This window comes from Ochotona curzoniae, unplaced genomic scaffold (genome assembly GCF_017591425.1).
Source record: "Ochotona curzoniae isolate NIBS_2020 unplaced genomic scaffold, NIBS_Ocur_1.0 contig_1302, whole genome shotgun sequence".
NCBI classification, from domain to species: Eukaryota; Metazoa; Chordata; class Mammalia; order Lagomorpha; family Ochotonidae; genus Ochotona; species Ochotona curzoniae.
The window spans coordinates 6,887,443-6,903,035 of record NW_024465035.1 but is presented as its reverse complement, the minus strand read 5'-3'; the positions used below and the strand labels follow the sequence as shown (position 1 = coordinate 6,903,035).

The following is a 15,593-nucleotide window of genomic DNA, read 5'->3' as shown; positions in this document are numbered from 1 at the left end:
AAATAATCTCCACCTCTTAAAACAAAGAGTAAGGAGGTATATTCCTGAATATCCATTAAAGGATATGTCAGATAGCAGACATCTTAAAAGAGCAAAGAAATGCCTCAATGATTTTGAAAGCCAATGAGTTATGGAGAGCAAAAACATTCTAGCATGATCTTTGTGCATTAGAGGTCTACTTGATTTAACTTTGAATGCCATTTTACAACACAAGTAAAATCAACTGTTTGAAACTCAGATTCAGTAGGTTCTGGTCCAATTTCATTTTAAATCAAGTATATTTTTACTAGACGTGAATAAGCCATGGAGATGAGACTTTATTTTTTATGTGGATTTCCTGTCCCTTGGAGAGGTCAACTTTGAAATACAAACTTAATTGCAGGTCTTTTGCTCAAAAGAACATTAATTGGATATATTTTATTGTGGTGAAAAAATAGTGTTTCAAAGGGAGAATACTAAAAATATCAGACTTTTTATTTGACAGGTCATTTTCTCCAAAGGCATATTCAGAAAACAAGTTACTTGAGCACATACCTTGAAAATGATAGAGAATCCATCTTCAATTTCCTATTAATGCATATTTTTCATTTAAACAGGTAATAAAAATTGTATAAAAATTTTTCCACCTTGGTAAAAAATGGTGTTCTTACCTCTGGAAGGAAGTATCCCTACAGTATTTTTCCAAGTGACTGCTACACAATGTTATATTCATGACACTCCTACTAATGCAACACTGTGAGATGTTTTAGGAAATATTTTAGAGTTCCGCTGTGCAATGACTACAATTTGTTTTAAGAAATATGGCCAAGGAGAATGATCATGGGCATTAGATGAAAGTTCAAGTGCTAGCTCCATCATTCACTTTGTGTGTGTTCCTGTTGAAACACCCATTTTTTCATCTATGAAGTACCACTGTACTTTTATAACATGTAGCACAACTGAACAGATTTTTTTTTAAAGATTTATTTATTTTTATTGGAAAGGCAGATTTACCGAGAGGAGAAACCGAAAGATCTCCTATCTGCCAGTTCACTCCCCACATGGCCACAATGGTCAGAGCCGAGCTAATCCAAAGCCAGAAGCCAGGAGCTTCTTTTGGGTTTCCCACAAGGGCACAAGGTCCCAAAGCACTGGGCCACACTCCACTGCTTTTCCAGGCTGTAAGAAAGGAGTTGGATGGGAAGTGGAGCAGCCAGGACTAAAACTGGTGTCCATATGAGATGCTGGCACTTGGAGGTGAAGGATTATGCCAGTTGAGCCAATGCACTAGCCTCTAATGAACCAGAATTTAAAATATATGTGTATAACTGGAGTGGTGAAATGGGACAACCTCTAGATCTAGCTCATCATCAGATTGCCAAGGTTCATTCAGTCTAGCTTTCCATGTACTGTAAAACAGAACACAACGGGATGCTTGAAATTAGCAAATTTTGATGCCCATCAAAATTTTTAAAATAAAGGAATTTTGTTTCTGTGGGAAAAAACAGTAGATGAGTTATCACATACAATGAACCAGATGTCACAGCAGCTTCCAATTCTCCCTATCTCTCTCTCCCCCATCCCTGGATGTTCGTAACTGTTTTCTTGGAAAGATTAAGTCATCAGGCTTACCAACCATGGGACACTAGAAGAGCTTTCTTGGGTCTGAATCTGTGTCCTTCTAGGAGACAGAAACCATCAACTACCCATTCCTTTGGATCTTGGATGCCATAACCTTTCTTGGAGTATACAATTAAAATTTTCATCAGAAATCATAACTCAGCATAGTTCCCCAAATTTATCCTCCTGAGTTAAATTCCAAAGATGTCACTTTAGAGAAAGAAGCAAGCGAAGGGTTCAACAATTCATGTCTGAGAGAATATATCTACTTTAGTTCCTCTTAGTTTAAAGAAATTAGTATTTACAGGAAAATAAATCAGTTAGCTTTGTTTAACTTGGCATTGCCAAAGCATATTTGACTTTACCCTCATGGTAGTTACTTAGGAATCTCACCAGATACGTGAAGGGATTTCTGTTTAGTCACTTGATGCCCAGTATCAAGGAAAACCTTTGTGGAGTTGTTGGATAAACCACATGAGATTCTAAGACAGATACAATGTCGAACATTTCACCAGTGACCTGCTTATTTGATGATCGAAGGTAATTTATAAAAAAAAATAGAAAACAAGCAAAAACAAAGGAAGTTTATATAAAGATATGATTGCTCTTAGCTGTTATATGTGCAAGAGAACTCATCCCATCACAAGCAATAGGAATCCTACACAGAGACATAAGCAAATAAGGACAAGCAAATTAAACATCAGGCCTGGTTGGATCCAGAAGTGTAAACTCCATTGTCAAGCCTTTGGCTTTCCCTCTTGGCTGTCTTCATTCTCAGTCATGATTTTTCTTCATGACCATCTCTGGCAGCTTCAAACAAATAACCTACCAGCTGAGAAGAGAGGATGTCCGATCCCTAAGTTCCAGCAAGTGTTGAAGACTTGACTTGACTTGAACCAGTTTGGAAAACACACCCGTTCTACCAAAAAATCAACTCAACTAGAGTAATGTCATGAGGAATTGGACAGATAAGAAATGATTTCCCAAAGAAAATTTAAAGTGCTGTTAGCAGAAGAAAATGGACTAGATTTTGGATAAACAAAACAACATGGGTATCCACAGTATTCTTCAAAATGTATCAAGCATGTTTATCACCGCAGCACACACACATTAATCAACTCACAGTCCAAAAAGCGCTCGTGCCTAACAGTGTTCTCCTAAGTCCAGGGCGACCCACACAGACGACAACAAAGAAGAGCACAGACTTCTCCAGCCCACATGAAAGATAGCCACACCTCTTCTTCTTTGCTAGATGCTAGAATTGGGTGCTTATCAAATGCTTATCAGCTTTAACCCTAACATAAAATATTCCCTTTTCAAAAAGTTCTGATAATGGTGGGCCAGAGGAATTAAAATAATTCTACGGCAAAAAGAGCATTGACTTTGGAACACATCATTTCTTTTCCTGTTCATTCATCCACCATCAGAGGTGCCCAGAATTATCTTGAATGCTAGAGATGCATGAGCAAGCAAAATATAGAAATCCCCCCATATTTAGCTTACATTCCAGTTGAACTTGTATCCAACTCTAGCTGTAAATAGCTGAGTTTTTCTATATGAATTTGAATTGTTTTAAGATTTATTTATTTTTGTTGGAAAGACAAAATTCCAGAAAGAAGGAGAGACAAAGATCTTTCTTCCTCTTGTTCACTCCCCAAGTGGCTGCAACAGCCAGAGCTAAACTGATCTGATGTCAGAAGCAACCAGAATATGAACTGGTGCCCATATGGGATCCGGCACGTGCAAAGCAAGGATTTAGCCACTGGAGTCACCATACTGGGCCCTGAATTTGGATTTCTGTCATCTGAAAAAAGAAATGATAAGGCCAGTGATGGCTGAATGGCTGAATGCTCCATATGGGCTCCAGTTCGTTTCCCAGCTGCTCCATTTCCCAGCCCTCTGCATGCTCGTGGCCTGGGAAAGCAATAGAGAATGGTCTAAAGTTTGGGGACTCTGCATCCATGTGGGAGACTTAAAGAAGCTACTGGCGCCTTGCTTTGGATCAGCGCAGCTCCAGCCACTGCAGCCACTTGAGGAGTAAACCAGTGGATAGAAGGTCTTTCTCTCTGCTTCCCCTTCACTCTGTAAATATGATCTGACATTCCAGTAAAAATAAATAAATATTTTAAAAAAGAAATGATAACTACTTCCTTATGGGTGTGCAATAAGGTTTATATAGAATAGTGAAAAATGCCAACAGCATATCATCAAGGACATAGCAAACATGCAATAAACAGAGGCTCTATTTTAGCAGTTCCTCCAATTCATACAAGTAGTTGGATATCCAGAAAAGAATTAAAGCAATACTTTTACAATGACAATGCAAGTCTGCAAAATCAGATATAAAGATCATTGAATTCTACAAGTAGACAGGAAAAAATTATCATTGTGATATTTCTTTGCATGGTTAAGATGGTACAAATGATATGCAGGAATGAATCTGAGACAGAAGCAAAAAATTCGCAAAGCCTACCAGCAGTCCTTCAGGGCAGTCGGCTGACTTCTGCTCAGTCCTTCCACTCTGTTTTTCTGCTGTTGCCAAATAGAAAATACAATATTACTTTGCTTTTATTTTGCAGTTTACACCAAGAGTAAACAATCCAAGAACTTGGGTTTTAGGCAATGAATACACTCTGTTCCACATAGCCCTGCCCATGATTAATTCTCAACTCTGACTCCTGCCACCAGCTTACTGCCAATGCAGACCGTGCCAGGCTGTGGAAATGGCTCAAACAACTGATTCCTGGCCCCCACACGGAAGATTGATTTCCTGTCTCCCAGCTTCAGCCTAGCTTGACCTGCACCATTGCAGGCTCTTCAGGAGTGAGCAGCAGATGCCATTCCGTGTGTGTGCTTCCCCCTCTCAATTAGCTAATCATTGCAGAACTCTGACTTTTTAATAATTTTGATTCCAAAAAGAGAGAACTAGAGAAAGAGAAATAGGGACAGGAAGACAGAGAGAGAAAAGATATTGTAAGAAAACTGTTTTAACTGTTTTTGCACAGCCTCGTAACCCCAGCAATAGAGCAGTAATGGCTATTAAATACTACCCGAATCCTACAAGTGAACAGATTATTGAAAATTTCAAAGTGGCAGCTTTGATTTGAAGATTCACCTCATTGACTATCTAATTCGTTTGTAATGATATAATCATTGGTGAACAGTAAATGCAATTCAGAGGGTCAGAACTCTCCTATTAGTCATTAGCTTTTATATCCAGAGTGCTGTGTTACCACTGAGCCTTGTATTTTACTATGTAAAAGAAGAAAGTGTCCCTGGTCCCAAGGTGTTGATCATTAAAGTAACCGCCACAAACGGCACAACAGTTATTACACTACAAACAGAGAGCTGTTGGTGACATGCACAAAATAAAATATTTAAATCTGAATCACAGCAAAAAAAAAAAAACTTCCACAAATAAAACTCAGCTAGAGATAAATTAATTGCCTTATTATGTTCCACAAGGAAAACAAGTGTTAGATACCCTGCTGCATTGTTTGTGGTAAGCAATCAATATTTTACTGTCTAACCATATTTAACTTTACGTGTATATCTAAATCCTTTCTACTAGGAATTCTAATACAATACTCTGTGCATAACTCATGGCCGTATTCAGGTGAATTAAAGATTCCCTGAAATAGAGTACACAAAGGAAGTCATATTTCACCTGCACCTGTTTCTCTTATTCATTACCTAATCCTTCAACCCGCAATTCTCTCCACAGTTCTTTATTAATTTAAACAAAATATGTTCAATCAGACTTTTCTTATAAGGCATAAATCTCTACATTTGCCCTATCACAGACCATTAGTAAATACCAAAAAAAATCGTAGATAAGAGATGCTTGCTTCAAAACAAGTTTGTGAAATGTTACATGATTAAATAAGAGTCATTCTTGCTTGCACTAGCTTCCTCTGATGGGTCCATGCATGAATTCACCTGCATGTAGCTCAGACGTTGATCTGTCTCCCAGGTTCTAAAGACAGATGGGATAGAATTGTGATGATTGGATTGGTCTAACCTGAATGGTTAACCTAAAAGCCTTTTAAATGTGTCTAAGCAGTTGTTGAGTACTATATACAGAGCTCTTTAAGCCATGGAAAATGTCTCCACATCTACTGATCTTTTTTTCCTTTAAAATCTGTTGTCAATGACTCTATATTTCAAAATCCAGTCGAGAGACTGATGCCAAGGTAAGGATCCTAATGGAGACATATTTGTTCCTATAGATGTATCTTGTGCATCCTAGGAAGAGGGGGCAGGGGAAATCTGCTTTTGATGTCAATTTGAAGTTCCTGGAGTTGGTTTGTTTTAATGTATGGCTTATCAGATTAAAAAGTAATGTTCGTTTGACTTTACACTGAATAACTATAAACTTAACAAATGTATCTCCACGTTCACACAACTGATGGGTTCCTTTCTCAAATTTTCAAAATCAAGTATTCTCTCACATCTCTCAGTCAGCTCTAAAAACTGCACAAGTATTGGGTGTTTCTGAGAGATGCCAGAAAAATCTCAGAGAAGATTAATGAATCAATATTCCTTGCCATTTTTGTCCGAACTGTGCTCAGACCCTTGCTGTACTTCATCCTGAGAGATATCAAAGAAATCCAAAGTCAAGTTCCTGCCTAATGAAACCGAGTGCACTTGAAATCGCAGTGTCAACAATGCATGCATCCACCCAGGTCTATCAGTAGAAAACAAACGTATTGTTTGCTAGGTGGACAGGACAGCTCTGAGCAACACCACTGTATTACAGTAGTGAGAATATTGTATAACCCTCAGATGTGAAGACTGGCCCATTTATCAGTGGGAAACCCTCTGCAGATTTTTCCCAAGGGTATAGAAGATTTTCTAGTACTCCTCCCGCCTGACACCCTCATAACAAGTTAAAGAATAGTGTTTTTATTGGAGGGTTTTGGGGAGAAATGTGCAAGTTTTGCCAGGGCAGGAAGTTATTGCTGTTTTTTTTTCCTTTATACCAAAATAAAAGTATAGATTATGCCTGAAAGCCCTCAGGAATAATTCGCCCTTAAACCTAACAAAGACAATGCTCCAAATATCATGTAACTTAAAAGCAGTTGTAAGGATAGGTGTCCAGCACAATGGCGAACACATTACTTGAGATGCCCCCATCCCATATCAGCACGTGTGAATCCGAGGCCAAGCTGCCTTCCTAATGATGTCAGCTTTCTAGTGTTGTGCACCCAGAAAGAACACAAGACAATAACTCAAAAACATGGATTCCTGCTACCCGTGCGGGAGCTCCTGGCTACTGGCAGGTCAGAACTGGCTATGTGGGCTTTGTTTTTGTTTTAACTTGCTTATTGTTACTTAAAAGTTACAGAGAAAAAGAAGGGGACACACACACACACACACACACACACACACACACACACACAGATCTTCCATCCCCGGGCTTGTTACTAACAAAGCTCGGTGGGTTCTTCCCTTAGCTTAGAATAGAAGTAAAAAGCCAGGAACTGAGTGCAGACAGAGGCAAAGTTTTATTCATGAAGTAACAAGTGGACTAGAAAAGAAGGAAGAGGAAAGCACCTGCCAGGAGCAATCCAGAGTGTCTCCTAAGGAGAGGAGAGACACCAAGGTTTCTGGAAGTTTCTTAGTTTTTTAAGGGTTCCCTGACCACCCCATTGTCTGAAAAGGAACTTCTAGAAGACTTTCCCCATCATTGGTCTCTAACCAACCGGGAAGTGACTGGACAATTCCCGTGTTACCCATTTAAATGCGTTATTTTCCTGGCCACCTAGTGAGGGATAAATGGGAGACTGACAAATAGAAAGTTTCCTGACAGTGTGCATGTAAATAAGGGGCAGTGAGATGGTGGCCCAGGGAGAAATGACCTCACAAGGTTTGCTCCTGGACCTGACACAAGATTTTAGAGGGCTTGGACAATCTCATGGTTCACTCCCCAAATGGCCACAATGGCCAGAGTTGGGCTGGTCCAAAGCTGGGAGAAGGGGATTCTTCCAGCTCTCCCACATGGGTTCAGGAATCCAAGGCCTTAGGCCATGCTCTGTTGCTTTCCCAGGCCATAAGCAGGGAGCTGGATCAGGCAGTCACACAGCTGGGACTCGAACCAGCACCCATGTGGGAAGCCACGGCAGAGAATTAGCTTGCTATGCCACTGAACCAGCCGCAGACCTGGCTGTTGTAAGCACTGGGAGAGTCAACCAGGAAAATGGGTGAATTCCTTTTATCTGTTTCTGACTTTCAACCGAAGTTTTTTTTAAATGAAAGCACTGTATGAAGTTGAATTCTAAAATTTCAACCATTTAAAGCTCTTCACTGAGAAGTGACTCATCATCACTGTTATCTCATGTCTTTGGAAGTGATTTTTCGGGTTTTAGCTCTTATTTACAGTAAATATTTATTGGTTTGCAATCATTTCATGGATGAAGATCAAAGATAAGGGAAAGGCTATCTTAAATTGTGGGAGCTTCTGTTCATTCTTTACCGAAAAGCCTTTAAGACTGACTGCATCCTGCAGACTTCTCATAAAAGCCACACTGACATTTGCTATAGGCTTGCTAGGGCATAGGCAGGAGCAACCCTCAATCAGTCCTTGCTTTGACTTTACTTGCTATTAATTTTGGTCTGCTTGAATCCCACCTTATCAATAAGTGAGGTACAGAGAAGATAAGATTATAATAAACTCTCATAAAGTCCAGATGGTGTTTTAGTCTATTTAGGAGAGGGCATTGTGGCATAGTAGGTTATGTTGCCTCTTGGAACACCCACAGCCCATATCAGAGTGGCAGCTCAAGCCTCTGCTGTCTCTCTTCTAATCCAACTCCAGGCTAATACACCTGGGAAAGCAACAAAGACAGCCCAAGTACTTGGGTTCCTGAACCCATGTGGGAGACTGGAATAGGGTTCCTGGCTCCTGACCTCAGCAACATTGTGGACATTTGGGAAATTAAATAGTGCATGGAAAATTTCCCTATCCTCTTCCTATGTCTCTCTCCCAGTGTTACTCTATTTTCATATATTCTTGGGTACAGATCAGCTCAGCTCCAGCTGTTGTGGCTACTTGGGGAGTAAGCCAGAGGATGGAGGCTCTTTCTCTGTCTCTCCTTCTCTCTGTATGTCTGACCTCACCATAAAAATAAAATAAATCATTTTTTTAAAAATAAGAAGCTAAGTGGAAAGACATCAGAAATAAAGATGCCATAATAGCAAAGATAACCATAAAGAGAAAGTGCCTAAGAAGATGACCATAAGACCTATCTATAGTGATAATTTAATTAAGTTTGTGATAGCTAAATATAGTATGAAGAGCCAAAATTCAGGCACCACAAAACAGAAGTTTACCTGCAAAGGAAAACAATTCATGGCGGCATCAGATTTCTTGTCAGTAACCCTAACTGACTGCTAGAAGGCGATGAAATAATCCTTTAAAATTAATAGTAGAAATGATTTTGAATCTAGAATTCTACTTCATGACAAAATAATAGCAAATAAAAGGAAAGGAGATACATTTGTAGACAAAAAGCTTCTCTCTATTAATTCCTTATTAAAAGTAACTGGAGGCTATAAACAGAAATTCAAGAAACAAGATATGGAATCTTATAAAGAATTATTTCTCCGCCAGGAATTTCATTCAGAGTACACACATCCCATGAGGAGAGTTTTGCAGTACAACTGGAAATAATCATTCCAAAATAGAACAGGCAGCCAAGAGGGTCCAGGACACCTCCAAGAAGAAAGTGTATTTAATTGCTTTGCATCATCTTAAAATAAAGACACAAACCAAACTTAGCAATTAGGTTTATTTGTTCTTAAAAATATTTATTCATTTATCTGAAAGTCAGAGTTTCAGAAGAGAGACAAAGATCTTTCTACTACTCCCCAACTGGGCTCAATGACCACAGCAGAGCCAAACGGAAGCCAGGAGCCAGGAACCTCATCTGGGTCTCCCATGTGGGTGGCAGGGCCCAACCTTGGATTGCTTTCCAAACTTTTCCCAATCTATTAACAGGAAGCTAGATCAGAAGCGGAGCACCTGGGACATGACCTGGCATCACTGGCAATGACTTCAACCGCTATGCTACAACACCAGCCCCAGCAATTAAATTTAAACATGTTTTTTCTTTTTTTCCTGGTAGGTAGGATGAAAGCAACTCCAAGAAAAATGAGTTGTATGAGAGTAAAAATAATAATTCAAATATGAAACAATTGAAATATAGCATGATTTTGGGCAGGTGAGCTGAGTGCTGACATTAAGGTGGCAGAAGATAGGTACTGATACTCTAGGGACCCCACCCGGAAGGGTGATTTTCCCATCTCTCAGCTGCTGGTAACTAGCAGGTACTTAAAGCTGGCGTCTTTGTCTTTGGCCCCCTCAACCTTGGACAGCTAGCTCTGTGGCCCATGCTTTACTCCTTGTAGGATTGTCTGAGGCCTTAATTACAACCACTTCCCATAGCAGCTTCTCCCTCTATCCTTCCAGCCTTCCTCTTCCTCACCTTTTTTTTTCACAATCTCTCCTTCCCCATATCCTTATGTGTTTAGTTCCTTGACAACCACAATGGACACTCAGCCCAAACCCCTGGTGCCTGATTTCATCCTGGTCCGCTTCTGCTCTTGTTGCCACTTGGAGATTAAATCAACGAATGGGAACCCTCTCTCACCCTCACTGTCCCTCTTCTCAGACAAATAAATACATTTTGAAGTTCTCATCTGGATTTGTCCACCCTCCCCTCACTTTCTTCCACCTTCAGACCTCAGGAACTTCTTTGGGGGAATGGAGGAAGAATCAGGAGGAAACCCGCTGAACAAGAAGAAATGTTGCAGCAGAGCTTTTTAAAGCGGCTGGCACAAACAGCCCTACTTCATGGTGTGACTCGAAACTGGAAGAACAATGTGCTGTTCACTTCTGTCAGGGTTGTGCTGTGTGACCATGAGGACTCCAGGAAGTGTGCTAGACAGGGTCCACCTAAGGGCTTCCATGCAGCAGCACTCCAACCGTGGAGGGCAGTCCAGCCAGGGCCCCCTGGAACCAGAGAGGTACCGAAGCAGCAGGGGCAGCCAGAGCAGCAGGGTAGGGAAGCGGGGCTCAGAAATTATCAGTCCAAGACCCTTTCCCAGGAGCAGAGAGGTCTTACAATGCAGAATGATGGGAAAACCAGAGAAAAGCATATTGCAGCCATTAATATCTCATTTCAAACAGGATTTACACAGCCTGGGGAGCCTTATAATAGTTACTATTATTATTTACCAGATAATAGCAATCTTTATAAGAAAGATGTCATTCATCTTATATCTTTCATAGCCTAGTCTAGTCCTTTGCGAATTGGTGCTGAATAAATATTGACTAACTAAATGGATAAATAAAATACATGCTTACTTCATTAAGTTTCCCTGAAACTGGAATACAAAAGGCATTATCAGAAAGCTCACAAACAGTGCATGAGGTTCACTAATGAAGTATAACTCATGAATCAAATGAAAGTCCAAAGATTCTGGAATGTTCCAGACGCATTCAAACTTCCATGGGCATTATCTGTAAATATAATAAGAACTCCCCTGGAATTAATAATATGTTCCATCTGCAACATCTCCTTGGGGTGGCAAATGTCATATGCTACTACCCCCTGGGTAAGCAGCATGCCCTCCCCCTATGCCTGTCTGTCTAAAACTCGAAAGAGTGCTATTTGTCATCAAGTGTGTCTTTCCACAGGCATAAACTGGGCATGCACATTTGCTAATCATTCAGAGTGTGCCCTGAGCTGCACTAAAACCTGGATCCCTAACTCCTGCTCAGCTGTAGCAGCTTAGATATGGCATCACCTTCCTGCTAACGTTGCTGGTTCCCATGAGCTTTGGCCTCTATCATTACAGATGAAAAATACAACCAGAAAAAATCTTACAGTTAATCATATTCTCTCCAGAGTCAGAGGACACTTCATATTATTTCTCTCTTCATAATTAAAATCTTCATCTGTTCCAAGAAGAACTTCTACCAATCACATCTTTATCCCTTCCGGCACAACCCCAGGGCTCATTCAGGTTTGAGTCCACTTGAGTTGAAAAACAAAAAATAAAAAAGATAATTTGGAAGAATTTTTTTAAACGGTGAAGGAATTTTTTCAAATAATTATGGAAACAAAATGTTTTTACAAGAGAAATTTTTACATTATTTCTTACACTGAGAAAACTCCTATTTATTCCCTCTTTAAAATACCTAGGCAAGACTATCCTGATTTTATCCAATAAATAACAGCACAACTCATTTTTCTTAGCATATTTTTTTTTCCCACTGTTTTCTTAAGCGTGGATCAGTATTAGCGTCCTCAGCTATAACGCGATCTATTCTCTGGCCTCCTTTAAGCTGTTTATCATTTGCTTCTCTATTTCAGTTGGAATTAATCTTCTAAAAACAGATTATGCTCTGAGATGTTTTACAGCTAAAAGCTCCATCAAGACTTTTGCACAACTTGTTAATGGAACAGAAAGCAGCCAGGTAGCCATGATCCAGGTGCCATAATAAATGCTTACCCCTGCATTTGTTGAAGCCATCAGGGTTGTACTGCAGACATCTAGGAAGCCTTTTTGATTCATAAATCATTGAAATATTGCAGGGCCTTTTGCATAAGCCAGAGAGATTCTTAGAGTGTTTAGCATCAATAACGTTGAAAACCGGCCTGACATCTTAAGCAATCTTCCGCATTTCATGGGGAGTTGCAGCTTTGCTTTCATTGGAGGGCTACTGCAGTAATGAATTTCCTGCATCTCTCTCCATCACACAGATGCACACCACCACTACTACCACCACTACCACCACCACCACTGCTCCTGCCACCGCTACCGCCACCACTACCACTACCATCCAATAGATTTGAAACCTATTAGTTGAACATATAATGCATTACGGGTGAATTCAATTCAGAATATTTTACAATGGAAGATCCTGCCCAGTGAGAGCTTTTATTGGCAAAACAGATAAATTCCTACTAAAAGAAATGAATTGGACCTTCATAAGATTAATTTCTCTTCGGGGCCCGGCGCGGTGGCGCAAGTGGTTAAAGGTCCTCGCCTTGCATGCCCGGGATCCCATATGGGCGCCGGTTCTAATCCCGGCAGCCCCGCTTCCCTTCCAGCTCCCTGCCTGTGGCCCGGGAAAGCAGTCGAGGACGGCCCAAAGCTTTGGGAACCTGCACCCGCGTGGGAGACCCGGAAGAGTCTCCTGGCTTCAGATCGGCATAGTATCGGCCCGTTGCACTCACTTGGGGAGTGAATCATTGGACGGAAGATCTTCCTCTGTGTCTCTCCTCTCTGTATATCCGCCTTTCCAATGAAAAAATAATAAAAATAAATCTTTAAAAAAAAAACAAGAAAAAAAAAGATTAATTTCTCTTCTTCCAATTGCTCAGGCAAAAAACTTTGGGAATCACCATTGAATCCTCCCTGTTTCATAACCTACAAGTAACTTTTGGACGAGATTGAGCGCATTCAGGGCGTTATGGCCGTAGACACAAGCAACTTTTAGTAAACCCCAACAGCTCTAATCTAATAACTGGCAGCACCTCACAACCTCAATCGCTTTTGCATCAGTCACTACCTGATCAAAAGTCCCTGTGCTGGTCTCCAAGATTCCTCTTCTATTGCTCAATGATCTATTCATGATCAAAGCCAGAGTGACAACACAAGTCACACTATGCCAGGCCTCTGCTTCAAGTTCATACCGGCTTCTGTCTCATTAAGGGCCAAAATCAAAGACCTAGCCATTCATGGCCTTTCCTGACCTCATCCTTTCCAACCTCGTAGCTTGCCATTTTCTCCCTCGCTTATTCCAATCTAGATATTCTGATTCCTTCTAACTCCTCAAAACTCTGTGCTCTCACCTCCTGTTCTCGCCTTGAGCTATTTGCACTTGATGTACCTCCTGCCTAGAATAAATTTCTGCAAGACTCCATGTGGATGGCTCCCTCACTTTCTTCAGAACTTTCAGATAGCACTGTATCAGAAGGTCCTGACCACCAAATCTTAGACTTCTCACATTCTGGATTCCATTTCTGTGCCTCCTCAGATTCATTCTGCCCCACCTGTCTCCTTCCATCAGTCGTTGTTTTGCCCTAGTTCCAAAATGCAAAAGCTCTAGTAAATGCAATTAGAGTCCCAAGATTGGTGTGATCAAAGCCGTGGCGGTCACTGTCATCTGCTCTTCTCTTACCACTCCGAGCTACCTGACCATCCCTGTGGTGATGGTCTTCTGAGTTCACGACATTTGTCCTCCTGAGTTTCCTGCTTTGCATTCCTTTTCCCCTCACTTTTACAGTCCTGGATTGCACACTACAAAAATATTAGGATGCAAACTCTGTCTCAGGCTCTGTGTTCCAGGTCGCCTAGCTAAGATAAACACACACACACACAAACACACACATATCCTGCAAGTCTTAATGCTACTTTACTTCTACCTTGGTTCATCACCTCTCTCTTTGTCTATCATATAGCCCCTCTAGAATACAGACTCTGTGCGAGCTTCTTTTATTCATTGGAGTATTGCTACTTCTTAGTGTATAGGAGACATTTAATAAGTGTCTTTTTCGATTTTTCCATTCTCCTCACTCTTCTTAACTCCACCAAACTTCATTATCTCTTAACTGCAAGTTTAACTCCTCCCAAATTCCCCTTCCTGTAATTAGACTCACTGTTAACATTACTATTTCCTTCTAGAGTTGCCACTGCTTTCAGTCCTTATAAGGAGGACACACATACAGCGAGAGGACACTTGATGTCTTTTACCCATTCTCACAGAATAGAATGACAACCTAAGACAGATTCGCCATGTCATTAGCCCTTAACTCCACCACCTACCTCCTCACAGATCAGTACAAGGGTGTCCCTCCTGATTGTGGAGTGCATGCGGCAGGACAGGCATGCAATCCTCTCAAGTCTGAAAAAATGTAAAAAATATCCTGAAGCTCACACACACCGAGGCATCTGAGACCTATTTGCTCTCTGCAGAGCTGTTTGCCTGAATGAAATTGACTGAATCAGTAGAAATTAATCAAAGAGTAAGAAGTCAGGAGCATGACAAGCTACTACTGCCTTCCTCACACCTCTCACCTTACAACACGACCTATACCATTGCTTCATGCCTTTGCAGATATCCTGGAATTGCTTTATAAACATATGTGCTGGCTCTTTCTCTAACATACAGCACCCTGAGATCAGACAGGGCTTTTTTTTTTTGGAGGTCCTGCAAAACTATGTTTGTTTTAACTTGATTCCAGCCTCTAATCTCTCTTCCCTCCAACACAGCTGTACTGCTACCATCAGCCCACCACTCCCAGAGCAGTGGTCTTCAGAGCAGGGTGCACCTTCCAAGAAAACGTGGAAAAGCAAAAAACATTACACACACACATACAGAGACATACATATACACATACATGCATATACACACATGCACACATATAAACACACACATACACACATCTCCACTGCCTTCTTCAGAAATGACCTATTCTCACAGGATTTGCCAGATCTTAGAAGAAAAGAAAAAGAAAAAACCAAGAAAGGCAAGAGAACTATCTATTCTTGCTGGTCTTCATTTTTCAAAAGAAAAAAAATTAATAACCGGAGTATTTTGTTTGTTCCTTTCTCCATGACATTTAGCACTGGCTATATTACATTGTGCAGAATAACCATTTTGGTATTCAAATAATTCTTTCTATAGACTACAGGCTCCTGGGGAAGAGACTTTCTTAATCTTTTAACCTCTGGTTTAGTGTAGGTCCAAAGGCCCTAATAATTAGCTACAGAACTGAAATAAAATCCACAAGAGAGCTTTGCCCACACTGCTAGCTTTCTTTGTCACTCTACCGGAGATATGGCCTTATCAATTAAAATCTGGATTTCCACTGGACTTTCCATGTGCTTGGGTCACTCAACCTTCTCTTCCCTTCACTTGGCATGTCTGAGTTGGAGACTCTCCTCCTCACTTAGCCATGGTCGGGAGTTCAACACCAGGA

General features: G+C 40.7%; 1 long non-coding RNA gene across 1 annotated transcript in view; it reads right to left on the bottom strand.

The window, feature by feature from the left end:
* Positions 1–3,771: 3,771 nt before the first annotated feature.
* LOC121144847 overlaps positions 3,772–15,593 on the bottom strand; it is a 37,052-nt gene continuing 25,230 nt past the window's right edge. Inside the window, exon 3 of the long non-coding RNA XR_005881917.1 lies at positions 3,772–4,131. This is a non-coding gene — a long non-coding RNA (uncharacterized LOC121144847). The remainder of the gene's footprint in view (positions 4,132–15,593) is intronic.